This window comes from Oncorhynchus masou, unplaced genomic scaffold (assembly GCF_036934945.1).
Source record: "Oncorhynchus masou masou isolate Uvic2021 unplaced genomic scaffold, UVic_Omas_1.1 unplaced_scaffold_943, whole genome shotgun sequence".
NCBI classification, from domain to species: Eukaryota; Metazoa; Chordata; class Actinopteri; order Salmoniformes; family Salmonidae; genus Oncorhynchus; species Oncorhynchus masou.
This window is the reverse complement of record NW_027015923.1, coordinates 145,001-165,728: the sequence shown is the minus strand read 5'-3', so window position 1 is coordinate 165,728 and position 20,728 is coordinate 145,001. Positions and strand designations below refer to the sequence as shown.

The following is a 20,728-nucleotide window of genomic DNA, read 5'->3' as shown; positions in this document are numbered from 1 at the left end:
CTCTAGCACTACTACAGGAGGTGCTGTTGTTACCTAACAGGCTCTAGCACTACTACAGGAGGTGCTGTTGGTACCTAACAGGCTCTAGCATGACTACAGGAGGTACTGTTGTTACCTAACAGGCTCTAGCATGACTACAGGAGGTGCTGATGTTACCTAACAGGCTCTAGCACTACTACAGGAGGTGCTGTTGGTACCTAACAGGCTCTAGCACTACTACAGGAGGTGCTGTTGTTACCTAACAGGCTCTAGCACTACTACAGGAGGTGCTGTTGGTACCTAACAGGCTCTAGCATGACTACAGGAGATGCTGATGTTACCTAACAGGCTCTAGCATGACTACAGGAGGTGCTGTTGTTACCTAACAGGCTCTAGCATGACTACAGGAGGTGCTGATGTTACCTAACAGGCTCTAGCACTACTACAGGAGGTGCTGTTGTTACCTAACAGGCTCTAGCACTACTACAGGAGGTGCTGTTGGTACCTAACAGGATCTAGCACTACTACAGGAGGTGCTGTTGGTACCTAACAGGATCTAGCATGACTACAGGAGGTACTGTTGGTACCTAACAGGATCTAACATGAATACAGGAGGTACTGTTGGTACCTAACAGGATCTAGCATGACTACAGGAGGTACTGTGGGTACCTAACAGGATCTAGCATGACTACAGGAGGTACTGTGGGTACCTAACAGGATCTAGCATGACTACAGGAGGTACTGTGGGTACCTAACATGATCTAGCATGACTACAGGAGGTACTGTGGGTACCTAACAAGATCTAGCATGACTACAGGAGGTACTGTTGGTACCTAACAAGATCTAGCATGACTACAGGAGGTACTGTGGGTACCTAACAGGATCTAGCATGACTACAGGAGGTACTGTTGGTACCTAACAGGCTCTAGCACTACTACAGGAGGTACTGTTGGTACCTAACAGGATCTAGCATGACTACAGGAGGTGCTGTTGGTACCTAACAGGATCTAGCACTACTACAGGAGGTGCTGTTGGTACCTAACAGGCTCTAGCATGACTACAGGAGATGCTGATGTTACCTAACAGGCTCTAGCATGACTACAGGAGGTGCTGTTGTTACCTAACAGGCTCTAGCATGACTACAGGAGGTGCTGATGTTACCTAACAGGCTCTAGCACTACTACAGGAGGTGCTGTTGTTACCTAACAGGCTCTAGCACTACTACAGGAGGTGCTGTTGGTACCTAACAGGATCTAGCACTACTACAGGAGGTGCTGTTGGTACCTAACAGGATCTAGCATGACTACAGGAGGTACTGTTGGTACCTAACAGGATCTAACATGAATACAGGAGGTACTGTTGGTACCTAACAGGATCTAGCATGACTACAGGAGGTACTGTGGGTACCTAACAGGATCTAGCATGACTACAGGAGGTACTGTGGGTACCTAACAAGATCTAGCATGACTACAGGAGGTACTGTGGGTACCTAACATGATCTAGCATGACTACAGGAGGTACTGTGGGTACCTAACAAGATCTAGCATGACTACAGGAGGTACTGTTGGTACCTAACAAGATCTAGCATGACTACAGGAGGTACTGTGGGTACCTAACAGGATCTAGCATGACTACAGGAGGTACTGTTGGTACCTAACAGGCTCTAGCACTACTACAGGAGGTACTGTTGGTACCTAACAGGATCTAGCATGACTACAGGAGGTACTGTTGGTACCTAACAGGATCTAGCATGACTACAGGACATTGTGCTGTTACCCAACAGGCTCTAGCATGACTACAGGATGTTGCACTGTTACCCAACAGGCTCTAGCATGACTACAGGACGTTGCGCTGTTACCCAACAGGGTCTAGCATGACTACAGGAGGTTATGCTGTTACCCAACAGGCTCTAGCATGACTACAGGACGTTGCACTGTTACCCAACAGGCTCTAGCATGACTACAAGGCGTTGTGCTGTTACGTTAGTCTCTATCTCTACTGAACATATTTCACTCCACCTCCACCTTCTCGTTAGTCTCTATCTCTACTGAACATGTTTCACTCCACCTCCACTGGTCTGTGTCCCAAATGGCACTCTATATAGTTCCCTACTTTTGACCAGAGGCCATGGGAACGCACCCCTGGTCTCATTTAGGAGTTTCTCGACATGCTGGGTAGACGAGGTAGTGAACCCACTTCTCCCTCTGCTTGAGGAGGCGTAGGGGGAATATCACTGTGTGTAAATGTCTCAAGTCTTCACGTCAGTATGACATGCTGCTGGACCATGGAGATAAATGATAGATGATTAAACAAGAGGTGGATTGTGAGAAATCTCTCCCGTCTCTCTCTGATGCAGTCCATTACTCCCAATAAGACTGAAGTATTAAAGAAAGCAGCTTCTGTCTGTCTGTCTGTCTGTCTGTCTGTCTGTCCGTCACAGTTCTATACACAGTTCTATACTGTCAGTCAGAGCAGGTCATAAATAGAGGGTTTATGTCCATCAGGTCTAATTGTTGCCTCTGATGCCTGCTGCTCTCTCTGCCTTTCAACACACACACACACACACACACACACACACACACACACACACACACACACACACACACACACACACACACACACACACACACACACACACACACACACACCCGCCTCTCTGCCTGTATCTCTCTATCCTTCAATCATCCCTGCATGCCTGCTGCAGAATCCACACACACACACACACACACACACACACACACACACACACACACACACACACACACACACACACACACACACACACACACACACACACACACACACACACACACACACACACACACCCTGCCTCTCTGCCTGTATCTCTCTATCCTTCAATCATCCCTGCATGCCTGCTGCAGAATCCACACACACACACACACACACACACACACACACACACACACACACACACACACACACACACACACATACACACACACACACACACACACACACACACAATACCGTACAGCCTGAATAAGAACAGCCCTGATCAGTGGGAACACTGAGTATCAGACAGCCGTATGTAGGTTCATCAGTAATTGATAAACCATCGTAGATATTGAACCTGTCCTAAAGCTGCCCCACAGCAGCTCTCCAGTGGAAAGGCAAGGATATTGCTTCTGCAGTACAGTGTTTAGACACACACACAGCTCTACGTCAGACCAGGGTTCACATACAAAGAGGGAAATAGGGGGTTTCAACTGGTATGGTAAACAGTACGTACACACACAACCCCCCGACCCCCACTACACACACAACCCCCGACCCCACTACACACACAACCCCCCGACCCCCACTACACACACAACCCCCAACCCCCACTACACACACCCCCCACCCCACTACACACAACCCCCCCCCCACTACACACAACCCCCGACCCCCACTACACACACAACCCCCGACCCCCACTACACACACACCCCCCGACCCCACTACACACCCCCCCCCGACCCCCACTACACACACACCCCCCCGACCCCCACTACACACAACCCCCCGACCCCCACTACACACACAACCCCCCGACCCCCACTACACACAACCCCCCGACCCCCACTACACACACAACCCCCCGACCCCCACTACACACACAACCCCCCGACCCCCACTACACACACAACCCCCGACCCCCACTACACACACAACCCCCGACCCCCACTACACACACAACCCCCGACCCCCACAACACACATAAATGACCTGCCCCCCACCCCATCCCTCCCAGCCCGCTCACACAACATAACGTTAGCTGAATTTACATGCGGCTGCTGGCGGGTATCTTGCGTCCGTCCCTGAACCAGGTAATCTGTGGTCGTGGGAAGCTGTGGATGCGTGGAGCCTGGATCAGAGCAGCCTCTCCCTGGGACACAGTCTGGGAACGCTCCCCCTCCACAAAATCACCCATATCTGGGGGGAGGGGGAGAGAGGGAGGTAGGGAGAGGGGAGGGGGGAGGGGAGAGGAGGAGGGGAGGGGGGAGGTAGGGAGGGGGGAGTGGGAGAGGGGGAGTGGGAGAGAAGGAGGTAGGGAGTGGGGGGGAGGGGAGAGGGGGAGGTAGGGGAGGAGGAGGGGGAGGGGGAGGGGAGGGAGAGGGAGGGGGGAGGTAGGGGGGAGGGGGAGTGGGACAGGGGGAGGGGGCAGGTAGGGAGAGGGGGAGTGGGAGAGGGGGAGTGGGAGAGAGGGAGGGAGTAGGGAGGGTGGGGGTGGAGGAAACAGAAAAGGAAAGTGGGAGAGAGGGAGGTAGGGAGAGGTGGGGGTGGAGGAAACAGAAAAGGAAAGTGGGAGAGAGGGAGGTAGGGAGAGGTGGGGGTGGAGGAAACATAAAATGTAAGTGGGAGAGAGGGAGGTAGGGAGAGGTGGGGGTGGAGGAAACAGAAAAGGAAAGTGGGAGAGAGGGAGGTAGGGAGAGGTGGGGGTGGAGGAAACAGAAAAGTAAAGTGGGAGAGAGGGAGGTAGGGAGAGGTGGGGGTGGAGGAAACAGAAAAGAAGGAAAGTGGGAGAGAGGGAGGTAGGGAGAGGTGGGGGTGGAGGAAACAGAGAAGGAAAGTGGGAGAGAGGGAGGTAGGGAGAGGTGGGGGTGGAGGAAACAGAGAAGGAAAGTGGGAGAGAGCATAGAAAGTCATCAGGAAAGAAAGTGAGAAATAAATAAGGAAGGAAAACCTTAAGGAAAATATATATATAGAGAGAGAGATACAGAGAGACACAGAGATAGAGAGAGATAGAGAGAGATACATTGAGAGAGATACAGAGAGAGAGAGATACAGAGAGATACAGAGAGACACAGAGATAGAGAGAGATACATTGAGAGAGATACAGAGAGATAGAGAGAGATACATTGAGAGAGATACAGAGAGAGAGATACAGAGAGACAAAGAGATACAGAGAGAGATAGAGAGAGAGATATACAGAGAGAGATACAGAGAGAGAGAGAGAGAGAGATACAGAGATAGAGAGATACAGAGAGATACAGAGAGATATACAGAGAGGGAGAGATACAGAGAGATACAGAGAGAGAGAGATACAGAGAGATACAGAGAGATACAGAGAGATATATACAGAGAGATACAGAGAGAGAGAGAGATACAGAGAGACACAGATATATACAGAGAGAGAGAGATATACATTGAGAGAGATACAGAGAGAGAGTACAGACTCAGCAAGCATAGCCTTGCTATTGAGAAAGGCCGCCGTAGGCAGACATGGCTCTCAAGAGAAGACAGGCTATGTGCTCACTGCCCACAAAATGAGGTGGAAACTGAGCTGCACTTCCTAACCTCCTGCCCAATGTATGACCATATTAGAGAGACATATTTCCCTCAGATTACACAGATCCACAAGGAATTCGAAAACAAATCCAATTTTGAAAAACTCCCATATCTACTGGGTGAAATTCCACAGTGTGCCATCAGAGCAGCAAGATTTGTGAAAAGGGCAACCAGTGAAGAACACGCATCATTGTAAATACAACCCATATCTATGCTTATTTATTTTATCTTGTGTCCTTTACCATTTGTACATTGCAAAAACACTGTATATTTATATATAATATGACATTTGTAATGTCTTTATTGTTTTGAAACTTCTGTATGTGTGATGTCTACTGTTAACTTTTATTGTTTATTTCACTTTATATATTATCTACCTTACTTGCTTTGGCAATGTTAACACATGTTACCCATGCCAATAAAGCCCATTGAATTGAATTGAATTGATACAGAGAGAAAGAGAGAGATACATAGAGACACAGAGATACAGAGAGATAGAGAGAGATACATTGAGAGATATACAGAGAGATAGAGAGATACAGAGAGACAGAGAAATACAGAGAGAGAGAGAGATAGAAAGAGATACAGAGAGATATACAGAGAGAGATAGAAATACAGAGAGAGAGAGAGATACAGAGAGAGATACACAGAGAGACAGATACAGAGAGAGATACAGAGAGATACAGAGAAAGAGATACAGAGAGAGGGAGAGAGATACAGAGAAATACAGAGAGATATACAGAGAGATACAGAGAGATACAGATACAGAGAGATACAGAGAGATACAGAGAGAGATACAGACAGATACAGAGAGAGATACAGACAGATACAGAGAGAGATACAGACAGATACAGAGAGAGATACAGACAGATACAGAGAGATACAGAGAGAGAGATACAGAGAGAGAGAGAGAAACAGAGAGAGAGACAGAGTGATACAGATAGACACAGAGAGATACAGAGATACAAAGAGATACACAGAGATACAGAGAGAGAGAGATACAGAGAGACACAGAGAGATACAGAGAGAGAGATACAGAGAGAGAGAGAGAGAGAGAGTCTTCTGTATGTGTGATGTTTACTGTTACTGTTATTGTTTATTTCACTTTATATATTATCCACCTCACTTGCTTTGGCAATGTTAACACATGTTTCCCATGCCAATAAAGCCCTTGAATTGAATTGAATTGAGAGAGATACAGAGAGACACAGAGAGATACAGAGAGAGATACAGAGAGAGAGACAGAGAGATACAGGGAGAGAGAGATACATAGAGAGAGAGAGATACATAGAGAGATACATAGAGAGAGAGATGCACAGAGAGAGAGATACAGAGAAAGAGAGAGTGAGATACATAGAGAGAGAGATACACAGAGAGAGAGATACACAGAGAGAGAGAGAGAGAGAGATACACAGAGAGAGAGATACATAGAGAGAGAGATACACAGAGAGAGAGATACACAGAGAGAGAGAGAGAGAGAGAGATACACAGAGAGAGAGATACACAGAGAGAGAAAGAGAGAGAGATACATAGAGAGAGATACAATGGACAGCTACTTACAGGCGACCTGTACTTCAGTGCTGCTCTGCATGATGGCTCCTACTCTGTTCCTGACGATGCATCTGTAGAAACCAGCATGGGAGCGGTCCAGAGACGGGATCAGGTACCTAACGGATGGACACACACATGAACATACACACACACACACACATGAACATACACACACACACACACATAAACACCAGGTACAGCTATTAGTCATAGTCAATACTTACTACTGTGACGGACACATAGCTTGGGCTTTGTCGTCAACGTACAGAATGTAGTGGCTAAGTAACTACTAGCACCTGAAGTAAGTAACTACTAGAAACTAAAGTAAGTAACTACTAGAAACTAAAGTAACTACTAGTAACTAAAGTAACTACTAGTAACTGAAGTAAGTAACTACTAGAAACTAAAGTAAGTACTGTAACTGAAGTAAGTAACTACTAGAAACTAAAGTAAGTAACTACTAGTAACTAAAGTAAGTAACTACTAGTAACTAAAGTAAGTAACTACTAGTAACTAAAGTAAGTAACTACTAGTAACTGTAGTAAGTAACTACTAGTAACTAACGTAACTACTAGTAACTGAAGTAAGTAACTACTAGAAACTAAAGTAAGTAACTACTAGTAACTAAAGTAAGTAACTACTAGTAACTAAAGTAAGTAACTACTAGAAACTAAAGTAAGTAACTGAAGTAAGTAACTACTAGAAACTGAAGTAAGTAACTACTAGTAACTGAAGTAAGTAACTACTAGTAACTAACGTAAGTAACTACTAGAAACTAAAGTAAGTATCTACTAGTAACTGAAGTAAGTAACTACTAGTAACTAACGTAAGTAACTACTAGTAACTTAAGTAAGTAACTACTAGAAACTAAAGTAAGTAACTACTAGTAACTGAAGTAAGTAACTACTAGTAACTAAAGTAAGTAACTACTAGTAACTAAAGTAAGTAACTACTAGTAACTAAAGTAACTACTAGTAACTGAAGTAAGTAACTACTAGAAACTAAAGTAAGTAACTACTAGTAACTAAAGTAACTACTAGTAACTGAAGTAAGTAACTACTAGTAACTAACATAAGTAACTACTAGAAAATAAAGTAATTAACTACTAGTAACTGAAGTAAGTAACTACTAGTAACTAAAGTAAGTAACTACTAGTAACTAAAGTAACTACTAGTAACTGAAGTAAGTAACTACTAGAAACTAAAGTAAGTAACTACTAGTAACTGAAGTAAGTAACTACTAGAAACTAAAGTAAGTAACTACTAGGAACTAAAGTAAGTAACTACTAGTAACTAAAGTAACTACTAGTAACCGAAGTAAGTAACTACTAGAAACTAAAGTAAGTAACTACTAGTAACTGAAGTAAGTGGTTAGAGCGTTGGGCGAGTAACCGAAAGGTTGCTGGATCGAATCCCCAAGCTTACAAGGTAAAAATCTGTCATTCTGCCCCTGAACAAGGCAGTTAACCCACTGTTCCTATGCCGTCATTGTAAATAAGAATTTGTTCTTAACTGACTTGCCTAGTTAAAGGTTACATTTTTAAAAAGTAAATAAATGTATGTAAGTAACTGGAGTAAGTAATCAAAAGGAGGACCTTTTTACTGAAAAATACATTTGTTTTCTATGATTGTGTTTTGATTTTCATGTATTGATGTGAACATTGATGTGAATAGTGATGTGGGCATTGATGTGAATCGTGATGTGGGCATTGATGTGAATCGTGATGTGGACATTGATGTGAATCGTGATGTGAATCGTGATGTGGGCATTGATGTGGACATTGATGTGAATCGTGATGTGGACATTGATGTGAATAGTGATGTGGGCATTGATGCGAATAGTGATGTGGACATTGATGTGAATCGTGATGTGTACATTGATGTGAATAGTGATGTGGGCATTGATGTGTACATTGATGTGAATAGTGATGTGGACATTGATGTGAATAGTGATGTGAATCGTGATGTGGACATTGATGTGAATAGTGACTAGTGATGTGTTTAGTGTATATTGAGGTGTATACAGGGGTCATCTGTGAAAGAGACCTTGGACTCAGCATAACTCTGTTGAAATAAAATATATAAAACTATACATCCAGGGGCTAACATCTCTCTCTCTCTCTCTCTCTCTCTCTCTCTCTCTCTCTCCTCTCCCTCTCCCTCTCTCTCTCTCTCTCTCTCTCTCTCTCTCTCTAAAGCTAAAAGTGCTGGGGTAAATGAACCAGACTTCTCTGCCAGTCAAAAGGGTCATCATCGAAAATGATTGAGGACTATTTTGGCAATGAGGTGGGTAGCTAATGGATATAACCCGAGCAGTGCCAGTGGGCATTCACACTTTGGGTAATTTGGCCTGAGGGCAAATCAAATTGTATATATATTGTACCATATTTAGCAGATGGTATTGGGGGTGTAGCGAAATACCTGTCTTCCTAGCTCCGACAGTGGAGCAATATCTAACAATACACACACATCTAAAAGTAAAAGAATGCAATTAAGAAATATATAAATATTAGGATGAGCAACGTCGGAGTGGCATTGACTAAAATATAGTAGAATAGAATACAGTATATACACTAAGAAATGTCCTTATTTTTATAAGAAAATCAAATTGGTCAGAAATACAGTGTAGACATTTTTAATATTGAAAATGACATTTGTAGCTGGAAACGGCTGATATTTAATGGAATATCTAAATAGGCATACAGGGGCACCCATCACTCCTCTGTTCCAACGGCACGTTGTGTTAAACAATACAAGTTTATAATGTTAAATGGCTAATTGATCATTAGAAAACCATTTTGTATATATATTGTACCAACAAGGACATTTCTAAGTGACCCCAAACTTTTGAACGGTAGTGTACATTTAAGATCAATTAAGCAGTATGTGAACATTATTAAAGTGGCTAGAGTTCATTATTAAAGTGGCTAGAGTTCCATTATTAAAGTGGCTAGAGTTCCATTATTAAAGTGGCTAGAGTTCCATTATTAAAGTGGCCAGTGATTCCAAGTCTATAGGACAGCAGCATCTAAGTTGCAGTTTGAGTAACCGGGTGTAAGCCGGCTAGTGGTGGCTGTTTAACAGTCTGATGGCCTTGAGATAGAAGCTGTTTTTCAGTCTCTCGGACCCCCCTGCTTTGATGCACCTGTACTGACCTCGCCTTCTGGATGATAGCGGGGTGAACAGGCAGTGGCTCGGGTGGTTGTTGTCCTTGATGATCTTTTTGGCCTTCCTGTGACATCGGGTCCTGTAGGTTTCCTGGATGGCAGGTATTTGCCCCCGGTGATACTTTGGGCAGACTGCACCACCCTCTGGAAAGCCCTGTGGTTGCAGGCGGTGCAGTTGCCGTACCGGGCAGTAAAAGTTTCTGAGGGTTTTAGGGGCCAAGACAGATTTATTCAGCCTCACTGTCTGCGTGGGTGGACCATTTCAGATCGTCAGTGATGTGTACGCCGAGAAACTTAAAACTTTCCACCTTCTCCACTGCGGTCCTGTCGATGTGGATAGGGGGGTGCTCTCTGCTGTTTCCTGAAGTCCACGATCATCTCTTTTGCTTTGTTGACGTTGAGTGAGATGTTATTTTCCTGACACCACACTCCCAGGGCCCCCTGTAGGCTGTCTCGTCATTGTTGGTAATCAGACCTACTACTGTTGTGTCGTCTGCAAACTTGATTGAGTTGGAGGCGTACGTGCCCACACAGTCGTGGGTGAACATGGAGTACAGGAGGGGGCTGAGCACGCACCCTTGTGGGGCCCCAGTGTTGAGGTTCAGCGAAGTGGAGGTGTTGTTTCCTACCTTCACCACTTGGGGGCGGCCCGTCAGGAAGTCCAGGACCCAGTTGCACAGGGTGGGGTTCAGAATGAACATCATTGTTACGTAGGTATTCCTCTTGTCCAGATGGGACAGGGCAGTGTGCAGTGCGATGGCGATGGCATCGTCTGTGGACCGAGTCCAACCCTTTGACTGATAGGAGTCACTAAGCAGCCACTGTTAGACCCACGATCCCTCAGGAGGAGTGGCATCACATTAACACTGGCTATGTCCCAATTGGCACCCTATTCCCTTCATAGTGCACTACGTTTGACCAAGGCCCCTACGGAATGCCATTTGGGATGCATCCACTGTCTGTACTGTAGGTTATTCACTCCATAACTCCAGGCTCTCCAGACAGAGGGCCATTCATGTTAAATGATGTGTAGGAGTTAAATCCTCTGAGATTTAGCTGGCTGGCTGGCTGGCTGACTGGCTGGCTGGCTGGCTGTGTCCCAGTCATTTAATTGGTCTGGTTAATAAAGCTTCGCAGTGAGAAGTTTCTGTCTGTGTGTGTCGCTATGCAGTGCTATTGGAGTGGAGCTGGTTCTGTGTGTCGCTATGCAGTGCTATTGGAGTGGAGTTGGTTCTGTGTGTCGCTATGCAGTGCTATTGGAGTGGAGCTGGTTCTGTGTGTCGCTATGCAGTGCTATTGGAGTGGAGCTGGTTATGTGTGTTGCTATGCAGTGCTATTGGAGTGGAGCTGGTTCTGTGTGTCGCTATGCAGTGCTATTGGAGTGGAGCTGGTTCTGTGTGTCGCTATGCAGTGCTATTGAAGTGGAGTTGGTTCTGTGTGTTGCTATGCAGTGCTATTGGAGTGGAGCTGGTTCTGTGTGTCACTATGCAGTGCTATTGGAGTGGAGTTGGTTCTGTGTGTTGCTATGCAGTGCTATTGGAGTGGAGCTGGTTCTGTGTGTTGCTATGCAGTGCTATTGAAGTGGAGTTGGTTCTGTGTGTTGCTATGCAGTGCTATTGGAGTGGAGCTGGTTCTGTGTGTCGCTATGCAGTGCTATTGAAGTGGAGTTGGTTCTGTGTGTTGCTATGCAGTGCTATTGGAGTGGAGCTGGTTCTGTGTGTCACTATGCAGTGCTATTGGAGTGGAGTTGGTTCTGTGTGTTGCTATGCAGTGCTATTGGATTGGAGCTGGTTCTGTGTGTTGCTATGCAGTGCTATTGGAGTGGAGTTGGTTCTGTGTGTTGCTATGCAGTGCTATTGGAGTGGAGCTGGTTCTGTGTGTCACTATGCAGTGCTATTGGAGTGGAGCTGGTTCTGTGTGTTGCTATGCAGTGCTATTGGAGTGGAGCTGGTTCTGTGTGTTGCTATGCAGTGCTATTGGAGTGGAGCTGGTTTTGTGTGTTGCTATGCAGTGCTATTGGAGTGGAGCTGGTTCTGTGTGTTGCTATGCAGTGCTATTGGAGTGGAGCTGGTTCTGTGTGTTGCTATGCAGTGCTATTGGAGTGGAGCTGGTTCTGTGTGTTGCTATGCAGTGCTATTGGAGTGGAGTTGGTTCTGTGTGTTGCTATGCAGTGCTATTGGAGTGGAGCTGGTTCTGTGTGTCACTATGCAGTGCTATTGGAGTGGAGCTGGTTCTGTGTGTTGCTATGCAGTGCTATTGGAGTGGAGCTGGTTCTGTGTGTTGCTATTGGAGGGATAAACATTCTGTACTTTGCGATTTGAGAGGTGCTAGCTGATTCCCTGCATTTTTATTGAAGCAGAAAGCTGATTCCCTGGTTAATTTTATTCCATTCTTGTCTCCTTGATCAGTACTGGTGGTGAATGATTAGCAGGGAGGGGGTCTGACTGACTGACTGACTGACTGACTGACTGACTGACTGCACTGACTGACAGACTGCACTGACTGTCCAACTTACTGCATTGACTGAGTGCACTGACTGACTGACTGACTGACTGACTGACTGGTTGACTTACTGCGCTGACTGACTAACTGACTGCACTGACTGACCGACTTACTGCATTGACTTACTGATATACTTACTGCATTGACTGACTGACTGACTTACTGCACTGACTGACTGATTGACTGCACTGACTGCACTGACTGACTGGCTGTGCACCAGACCTAGCACTAACAACATGATGTGGTAGAGTCAGAGAGAGTTACAGAGAGTTACAGAGAGTTACAGAGAGTTACAGAGTTACAGAGAGTTACAGAGAGTTAGAGAGTTACAGAGAGTTACAGAGTTACAGAGAGTTACAGAGAGTTAGAGAGTTAGAGTCACAGAGAGTTACAGAGTTACAGAGAGTTAGAGAGTTAGAGTCACAGAGAGTTACAGAGTTACAGAGAGTTAGAGAGTTAGAGTCACAGAGAGTTACAGAGAGTTACAGAGAGTTACAGAGTTACAGAGTTAGAGAGTTACAGAGAGTTACAGAGAGTTACAGAGAGTTACAGAGTTAGAGAGTTACAGAGAGTTACAGAGTTACAGAGAGTTAGAGGTACAGAGAGTTACAGAGAGTTACAGTGTTACAGAGAGTTACAGAGTTACAGTGTTACAGAGAGTTAGAGCGAGTTAGAGTTACAGAGAGTTACAGAGAGTTACAGAGAGTTAGAGTTACTTAGAGTTACATAGCGTTACAGAGAGTTACAGAGAGTTACAGAGAGTTACAGAGAGTTAGAGTTACAGAGAGTTACAGAGAGTTACAGAGAGTTACAGAGAGTTACAGAGAGTTACAGAGTTACAGAGAGTTAGAGAGTTACAGAGAGTTACAGAGAGTTAGAGAGTTAGAGTTACAGAGAGTTACAGAGAGTTACAGAGAGTTACAGAGAGTTACAGAGAGTTAGTGTTACAGAGAGTTACAGAGAGTTAGAGTTATACAGAGTTACAGAGAGTTACAGAGTTAGAGTTACAGAGAATTACAGAGAGTTAGAGTTACAGAGAGTTACAGAGAGTTACAGAGAGTTACAGTGAGTTATAGAGAGTTAGTGTTACAGAGAGTTACAGAGTTAGAGTTACAGAGAGTTACAGAGAGTTACAGAGAGTTACAGAGAGTTACAGAGAGTAACTGAGTTACAGAGAGTTACAGAGTTACAGAGAGTTACAGAGAGTTACAGAGAGTAACTGAGAGTAACTGAGAGTAACTGAGTTACAGAGAGTTACAGAGTTACAGAGAGTTACAGAGAGTTAGAGTTGCAGAGAGTTACAGAGAGTTACAGAGTTACAGAGAGTTACAGAGTTAGAAATGTACAGAGTTACAGAGTGTTACAGAGTGTTACAGAGAGTTACAGAGTTAGAGTTACAAACCTTGTGAAGACTTACAGAAAACGTTTGACCTCTGTCATTGCCAACAAAGGGTATATAACAAAGTATTGAGATAAACTTTTGTTATTGACCAAATACATATTTTCCACCATAATTTGCAAATAAATTCAGTAAAAATCCTACAATTGTCACGCCCTGGTCGAAATATATTATGTTTATTCTTCATTTATTCGGTCAGGCCAGGGTGTGACATGGGTTATTGTGGTGTGTTTTTGTCTTGGGGTTTTGTGGGATGTCTAGCGTTAGTCTATGGCTGCCTGAGGCGGTTCTCAATCAGAGTCAGGTGATTATCGTTGTCTCTGATTGGGAACCATATTTAGGTAGCCATATTCTTTGTGTGTTTTGTGGGCGATTGTCCTTAGTGTCCTTGTTCCTGGCGCTGCGTTAGTTTACACTAGTATAGGCTGTTTCGGTTTTAGTTACGTTCATCACGTTCTTTGTTTTGTAGTATTTGTATTGATTCGTGTTTACGTTTGTTGATTAAATATGGATCGCAATCTACACGCTGCATTTTGGTCCGACTCTCTTTCACCGCATGAGCATGAAAACCGTTACAACAATGTGATTTTCTGGATTTTTTTTTCTCATTTTGTCTGTCATAGTTGAAGTGTACCTATGATGAAAATTACAGGCCTCTCATCGTTTTAAGTGGGAGAACTTGCACAATTGGTGGCTGACTAAATACTTTTTTGCCCCACTGTACATAGTTAATGGAAGGCTTCCAGGGGACTCTTACGGTAGGTACATAGTTAATGGTAGGCTTCCAGGGGACTCTTACGGTAGGTACATAGTTAATGGTAGGCTTCCAGGGGACTCTTACGGTAGGTACATAGTTAATGGTAGGCTTCCAGGGGACTCTTACGGTAGGTACATAGTTAATGGAAGGCTTCCAGGGGACTCTTTACGGTAGGTACAAAGTTAATGGTAGGCTTCCAGGGGACTCTTACGGTAGGTACATAGTTAATGGTAGGCTTCCAGGGACTCTTACAGTAGGTATATAGTTAATGGTAGGCTTCCAGGGGACTCTTACAGTAGGTACATAGTTAATGGTAGGCTTCCAGGGGACTCTTACGGTAGGTACATAGTTAATGGTAGGCTTCCAGGGGACTCTTACAGTAGGTACATAGTTAATGGTAGGCTTCCAGGGACTCTTACGGTAGGTACATAGTTAATGGTAGGCTTCCAGGGGACTCTTACGGTAGGTACATAGTTAATGGTAGGCTTCCAGGGACTCTTACGGTAGGTACATAGTTAATGGTAGGCTTCCAGGGGACTCTTACGGTAGGTACATAGTTAATGGAAGGCTTCCAGGGGACTCTTACGGTAGGTACATAGTTAATGGTAGGCTTCCAGGGGACTCTTACGGTAGGTACATAGTTAATGGTAGGCTTCAGGGGACTCTTACGGTAGGTACATAGTTAATGGAAGGCTTCCAGGGGACTCTTACGGGTACAAAGTTAATGGTAGGCTTCAGGGGACTCTTACGGTTACATGTTAATGGTAGGCTTCCAGGGGACTCTTACAGTAGGTACATAGTTAATGGTAGGCTTCAGGGGACTCTTACAGTAGGTACATAGTTAATGGTAGGCTTCAGGGGACTCTTACAGTAGGTACATAGTTAATGGTAGGCTTCCAGGGGACTCTTACGGTAGGTACATAGTTAATGGTAGGCTTCAGGGGACTCTTACGGTAGGTACATAGTTAATGGTAGGCTTCCAGGGGACTCTTACGGTAGGTACATAGTTAATGGTAGGCTTCCAGGGGACTCTTACGGTAGGTACATAGTTAATGGTAGGCTTCCAGGGGACTCTTACGGTAGGTACATAGTTAATGGTAGGCTTCCAGGGGACTCTTACGGTAGGTACATAGTTAATGGAAGGCTTCCAGGGGACTCTTACGGTAGGTACATAGTTAATGGTAGGCTTCCAGGGGACTCTTACGGTAGGTACATAGTTAATGGAAGGCTTCCAGGGGACTCTTACGGTAGGTACATAGTTAATGGTAGGCTTCCAGGGGACTCTTACGGTAGGTACATAGTTAATGGTAGGCTTCCAGGGGACTCTTACGGTAGGTACATAGTTAATGGTAGGCTTCCAGGGGACTCTTACAGTAGGTACATAGTTAATGGAAGGCTTCCAGGGGACTCTTACGGTAGGTACATAGTTAATGGTAGGCTTCCAGGGGACTCTTACGGTAGGTACATAGTTAATGGTAGGCTTCCAGGGGACTCTTTACGGTAGGTACATAGTTAATGGTAGGCTTCCAGGGGACTCTTACGGTAGGTACATAGTTAATGGTAGCCTTCAGGGGACTCTTACGGTAGGTACATAGTTAATGGTAGGCTTCCAGGGAATCTTACGGTAGGTACATAGTTAATGGTAGGCTTCAGGGGACTCTTACGGTAGGTACATAGTTAATGGTAGGCTTCCAGGGGACTCTTACAGTAAGTACATAGTTAATGGTAGGCTTCCAGGGGACTCTTACGGTAGGTACATAATTAATGGTAGCCTTCCAGGGGACTCTTACGGTAGGTACATAGTTAATGGTAGGCTTCCAGGGGACTCTTACGGTAGGTACATAGTTAATGGTAGGCTTCCAGGGGACTCTTCACGGTAGGTACATAGTTAATGGTAGGCTTCCAGGGGACTCTTCACGGTAGGTATATAGTTAATGGAAGGCTTCCAGGGGACTCTTACGGTAGGTACATAGTTAATGGTAGGCTTCCAGGGGACTCTTACGGTAGGTACATAGTTAATGGAAGGCTTCCAGGGGACTCTTACGGTAGGTACATAGTTAATGGTAGGCTTCCAGGGGACTCTTACGGTAGGTACATAGTTAATGGAAGGCTTCCAGGGACTCTTACGGTAGGTACATAGTTAATGGTAGGCTTCCAGGGGACTCTTACGGTAGGTACATAGTTAATGGTAGGCTTCCAGGGGACTCTTACAGTAGGTACATAGTTAATGGAAGGCTTCCAGGGGACTCTTGGTAGGTACATAGTTAATGGTAGGCTTCCAGGGGACTCTTACGGTAGGTACATAGTTAATGGTAGGCTTCCAGGGACTCTTACGGTAGGTACATAGTTAATGGTAGCCTTCCAGGGGACTCTTACGGTAGGTACATAGTTAATGGTAGGCTTCCAGGGGACTCTTACGGTAGGTACATAGTTAATGGTAGGCTTCCAGGGGACTCTTACGGTAGGTACATAGTTAATGGTAGGCTTCCAGGGGACTCTTACAGTAGGTACATAGTTAATGGTAGGCTTCCAGGGGACTCTTACGGTAGGTACATAGTTAATGGTAGGCTTCCAGGGGACTCTTACGGTAGGTACATAGTTAATGGTAGGCTTCCAGGGGACTCTTACGGTAGGTACATAGTTAATGGTAGGCTTCCAGGGGACTCTTTCACTGTAGGTACATAGTTAATGGTAGCCTTCCAGGGGACTCTTACGGTAGGTACATAGTTAATGGTAGGCTTCCAGGGGACTCTTACGGTAGGTACATAGTTAATGGTAGGCTTCCAGGGGACTCTTACGGTAGGTACATAGTTAATGGTAGGCTTCCAGGGGGGTACTCTTCCACGGTAGGTACATAGTTAATGGTAGGCTTCCAGGGGACTCTTACGGTAGGTACATAGTCAATGGTAGGCTTCCAGGGGACTCTTACGGTAGGTACATAGTTAATGGTAGGCTTCCAGGGGACTCTTACGGTAGGTACATAGTTAATGGTAGGCTTCTAGGGGACTCTTACAGTAGGTACATAGTTAATGGTAGGCTTCCAGGGGACTCTTACGGTAGGTACATAGTTAATGGTAGGCTTCCAGGGGACTCTTACGGTAGGTACATAGTTAATGGTAGGCTTCAGGGGACTTACGGTAGGTACATAGTTAATGGTAGGCTTCCAGGGGACTCTTACAGTAGGTACATAGTTAATGGTAGGCTTCCAGGGACTCTTACAGTAGGTACATAGTTAATGGTAGGCTTCAGGGGACTCTTACAGTAGGTACATAGTTAATGGTAGGCTTCCAGGGGACTCTTACAGTAGGTACATAGTTAATGGTAGGCTTCCAGGGGACTCTTACGGTAGGTACATAGTTAATGGTAGGCTTCCAGGGGACTCTTACGGTAGGTACATAGTTAATGGTAGGCTTCCAGGGGACTCTTACGGTAGGTACATAGTTAATGGTAGGCTTCCAGGGGACTGTTGCGGTAGGTACATAGTTAATGGTAGGCTTCCAGGGGACTCTTACAGTAGGTACATAGTTAATGGTAGGCTTCCAGGGGACTCTTCCACGGTAGGTACATAGTTAATGGTAGGCTTCCAGGGGACTCTTACGGTAGGTACATAGTTAATGGTAGGCTTCCAGGGGACTCTTACGGTAGGTACATAGTTAATGGTAGGCTTCCAGGGGACTCTTACGGTAGGTACATAGTTAATGGTAGGCTTCCAGGGGACTCTTACGGTAGGTACATAGTTAATGGTAGGCTTCCAGGGGACTCTTACGGTAGGTACATAGTTAATGGTAGGCTTCCAGGGGACTCTTACGGTAGGTACATAGTTAATGGTAGGCTTCCAGGGGACTCTTACGGTAGGTACATAGTTAATGGTAGGCTTCCAGGGGACTCTTACGGTAGGTACATAGTTAATGGTAGGCTTCAGGGGACTCTTACGGTAGGTACATAGTTAATGGTAGGCTTCCAGGGGACTCTTACGGTAGGTACATAGTTAATGGTAGGCTTCCAGGGGACTCTTACGGTAGGTACATAGTTAATGGTAGGCTTCCAGGGGACTCTTACGGTAGGTACATAGTTAATGGTAGGCTTCCAGGGGACTCTTACGGTAGGTACATAGTTAATGGTAGGCTTCAGGGGACTCTTACGGTAGGTACATAGTTAATGGTAGGCTTCCAGGGGACTCTTACGGTAGGTACATAGTTAATGGTAGGCTTCCAGGGGACTCTTACGGTAGGTACATAGTTAATGGTAGGCTTCCAGGGGACTCTTCACGGTAGGTACATAGTTAATGGTAGGCTTCCAGGGGACTCTTACGGTAGGTACATAGTTAATGGTAGGCTTCCAGGGGACTCTTACGGTAGGTACATAGTTAATGGTAGGCTTCCAGGGGACTCTTACGGTAGGTACATAGTTAATGGTAGGCTTCCAGGGGACTCTTACGGTAGGTACATAGTTAATGGTAGGCTTCCAGGGGACTCTTACGGTAGGTACATAGTTAATGGTAGGCTTCCAGGGGACTCTTACGGTAGGTACATAGTTAATGGTGGGCTTCCAGGGGACTCTTACGGTAGGTACATAGTTAATGGTAGGCTTCCAGGGACTCTTACGGTAGGTACATAGTTAATGGTAGGCTTCCAGGGGACTCTTACGGTAGGTACATAGTTAATGGTAGGCTTCCAGGGGACTCTTACGGTAGGTACATAGTTAATGGTAGGCTTCAGGGGACTCTTACGGTAGGTACATAGTTAATGGTAGGCTTCCAGGGGACTCTTACGGTAGGTACATAGTTAATGGTAGGCTTCCAGGGGACTCTTACGGTAGGTACATAGTTAATGGTAGGCTTCCAGGGGACTCTTACGGTAGGTACATAGTTAATGGTAGGCTTCCAGGGACTCTTACGGTAGGTACATAGTTAATGGTAGGCTTCCAGGGGACTCTTACGGTAGGTACATAGTTAATGGTAGGCTTCCAGGGGACTCTTACGGTAGGTACATAGTTAATGGTAGGCTTCCAGGGGACTCTTACGGTAGGTACATAGTTAATGGTAGGCTTCCAGGGGACTCTTACGTTAGGTACACCTACAGCTCATCCCTTGGCAGGAGTGTCTTTATTCTCTTGGAACTGTGTAATGTTTACTGTACATTTGTTATTGTTTATTTCACTTCTGTTTATGATCTATTTCACTTGCTTTGGCAATGCTAACATATGTTTTCCATGCCAATAAAGCCCCTTCAATTGAAATTTAAATTAAATATAGTACTGTAGACTATTTTATCATTGACCTCAACCCAGAGCCTCTCAGAGCGTTCACAGTCAGCCACCTGACACCCCTATCAGACCACAGCAAAATCAGTCTACTTAAACAGAACAATACTCAATCATGAGGCATTAAAGCCAAAGGAACTGAGTAATATTAAGAAATGCTATTGATGGAAGGAAAGTTGGGAAGACAACCTACCAAAAAACAATTAGGCAGCAACAAATTCCTTCTAGACAACTTCATGGACAAAACATTTCACTGTTATAATGGAGATGTAAACTTGGTAGTAGAAAACCTAAACAGTATATTTGACCTCTCAGCTTCCCTATCAAATCAAAACATTTCAAGAAGATAACATAAGAAAATGAACAACAGTGACAAATGGTTTGATGAAGAATGCAAAAATCTGAGAAAGAAATTGAGAAACCTGTCCAACCATAAACATAGAGACCCAGAAAACCTGAGTCTACGCATTCACGTTAGAAATCAGCTCAATGTAATTGAAGAATCCATAGACTCTAACCACTTCTGGGAAAATTGGAACACATAAACAAACAACAACACACAGAGTTATCTATCCAAATGAAGATGTATGGATAAACCACTTTTTCAATCTTATCGGCTCTATAACATAGAACAAACAGCAAAAACATGATCAAATGCAAATCTTAGAATCAACTATTAAAGACTACCAGAACCCACTGGATTCTCCAATTACATTGAATGAACTACAGGACAAAATACAAACCCTCCAACCCAAAAAATGCATGTGGTGTTGATTGTCTCCTCAATGAAATGATAAAATATACAGACCGCAAATTCCAA

General features: G+C 44.8%; 1 pseudogene; it reads right to left on the bottom strand.

Annotated features, from left to right (window-relative positions):
- LOC135538350 (protein sidekick-2-like) overlaps positions 1–20,728 on the bottom strand; it is a 126,382-nt pseudogene that overhangs the window by 98,490 nt on the left and 7,164 nt on the right.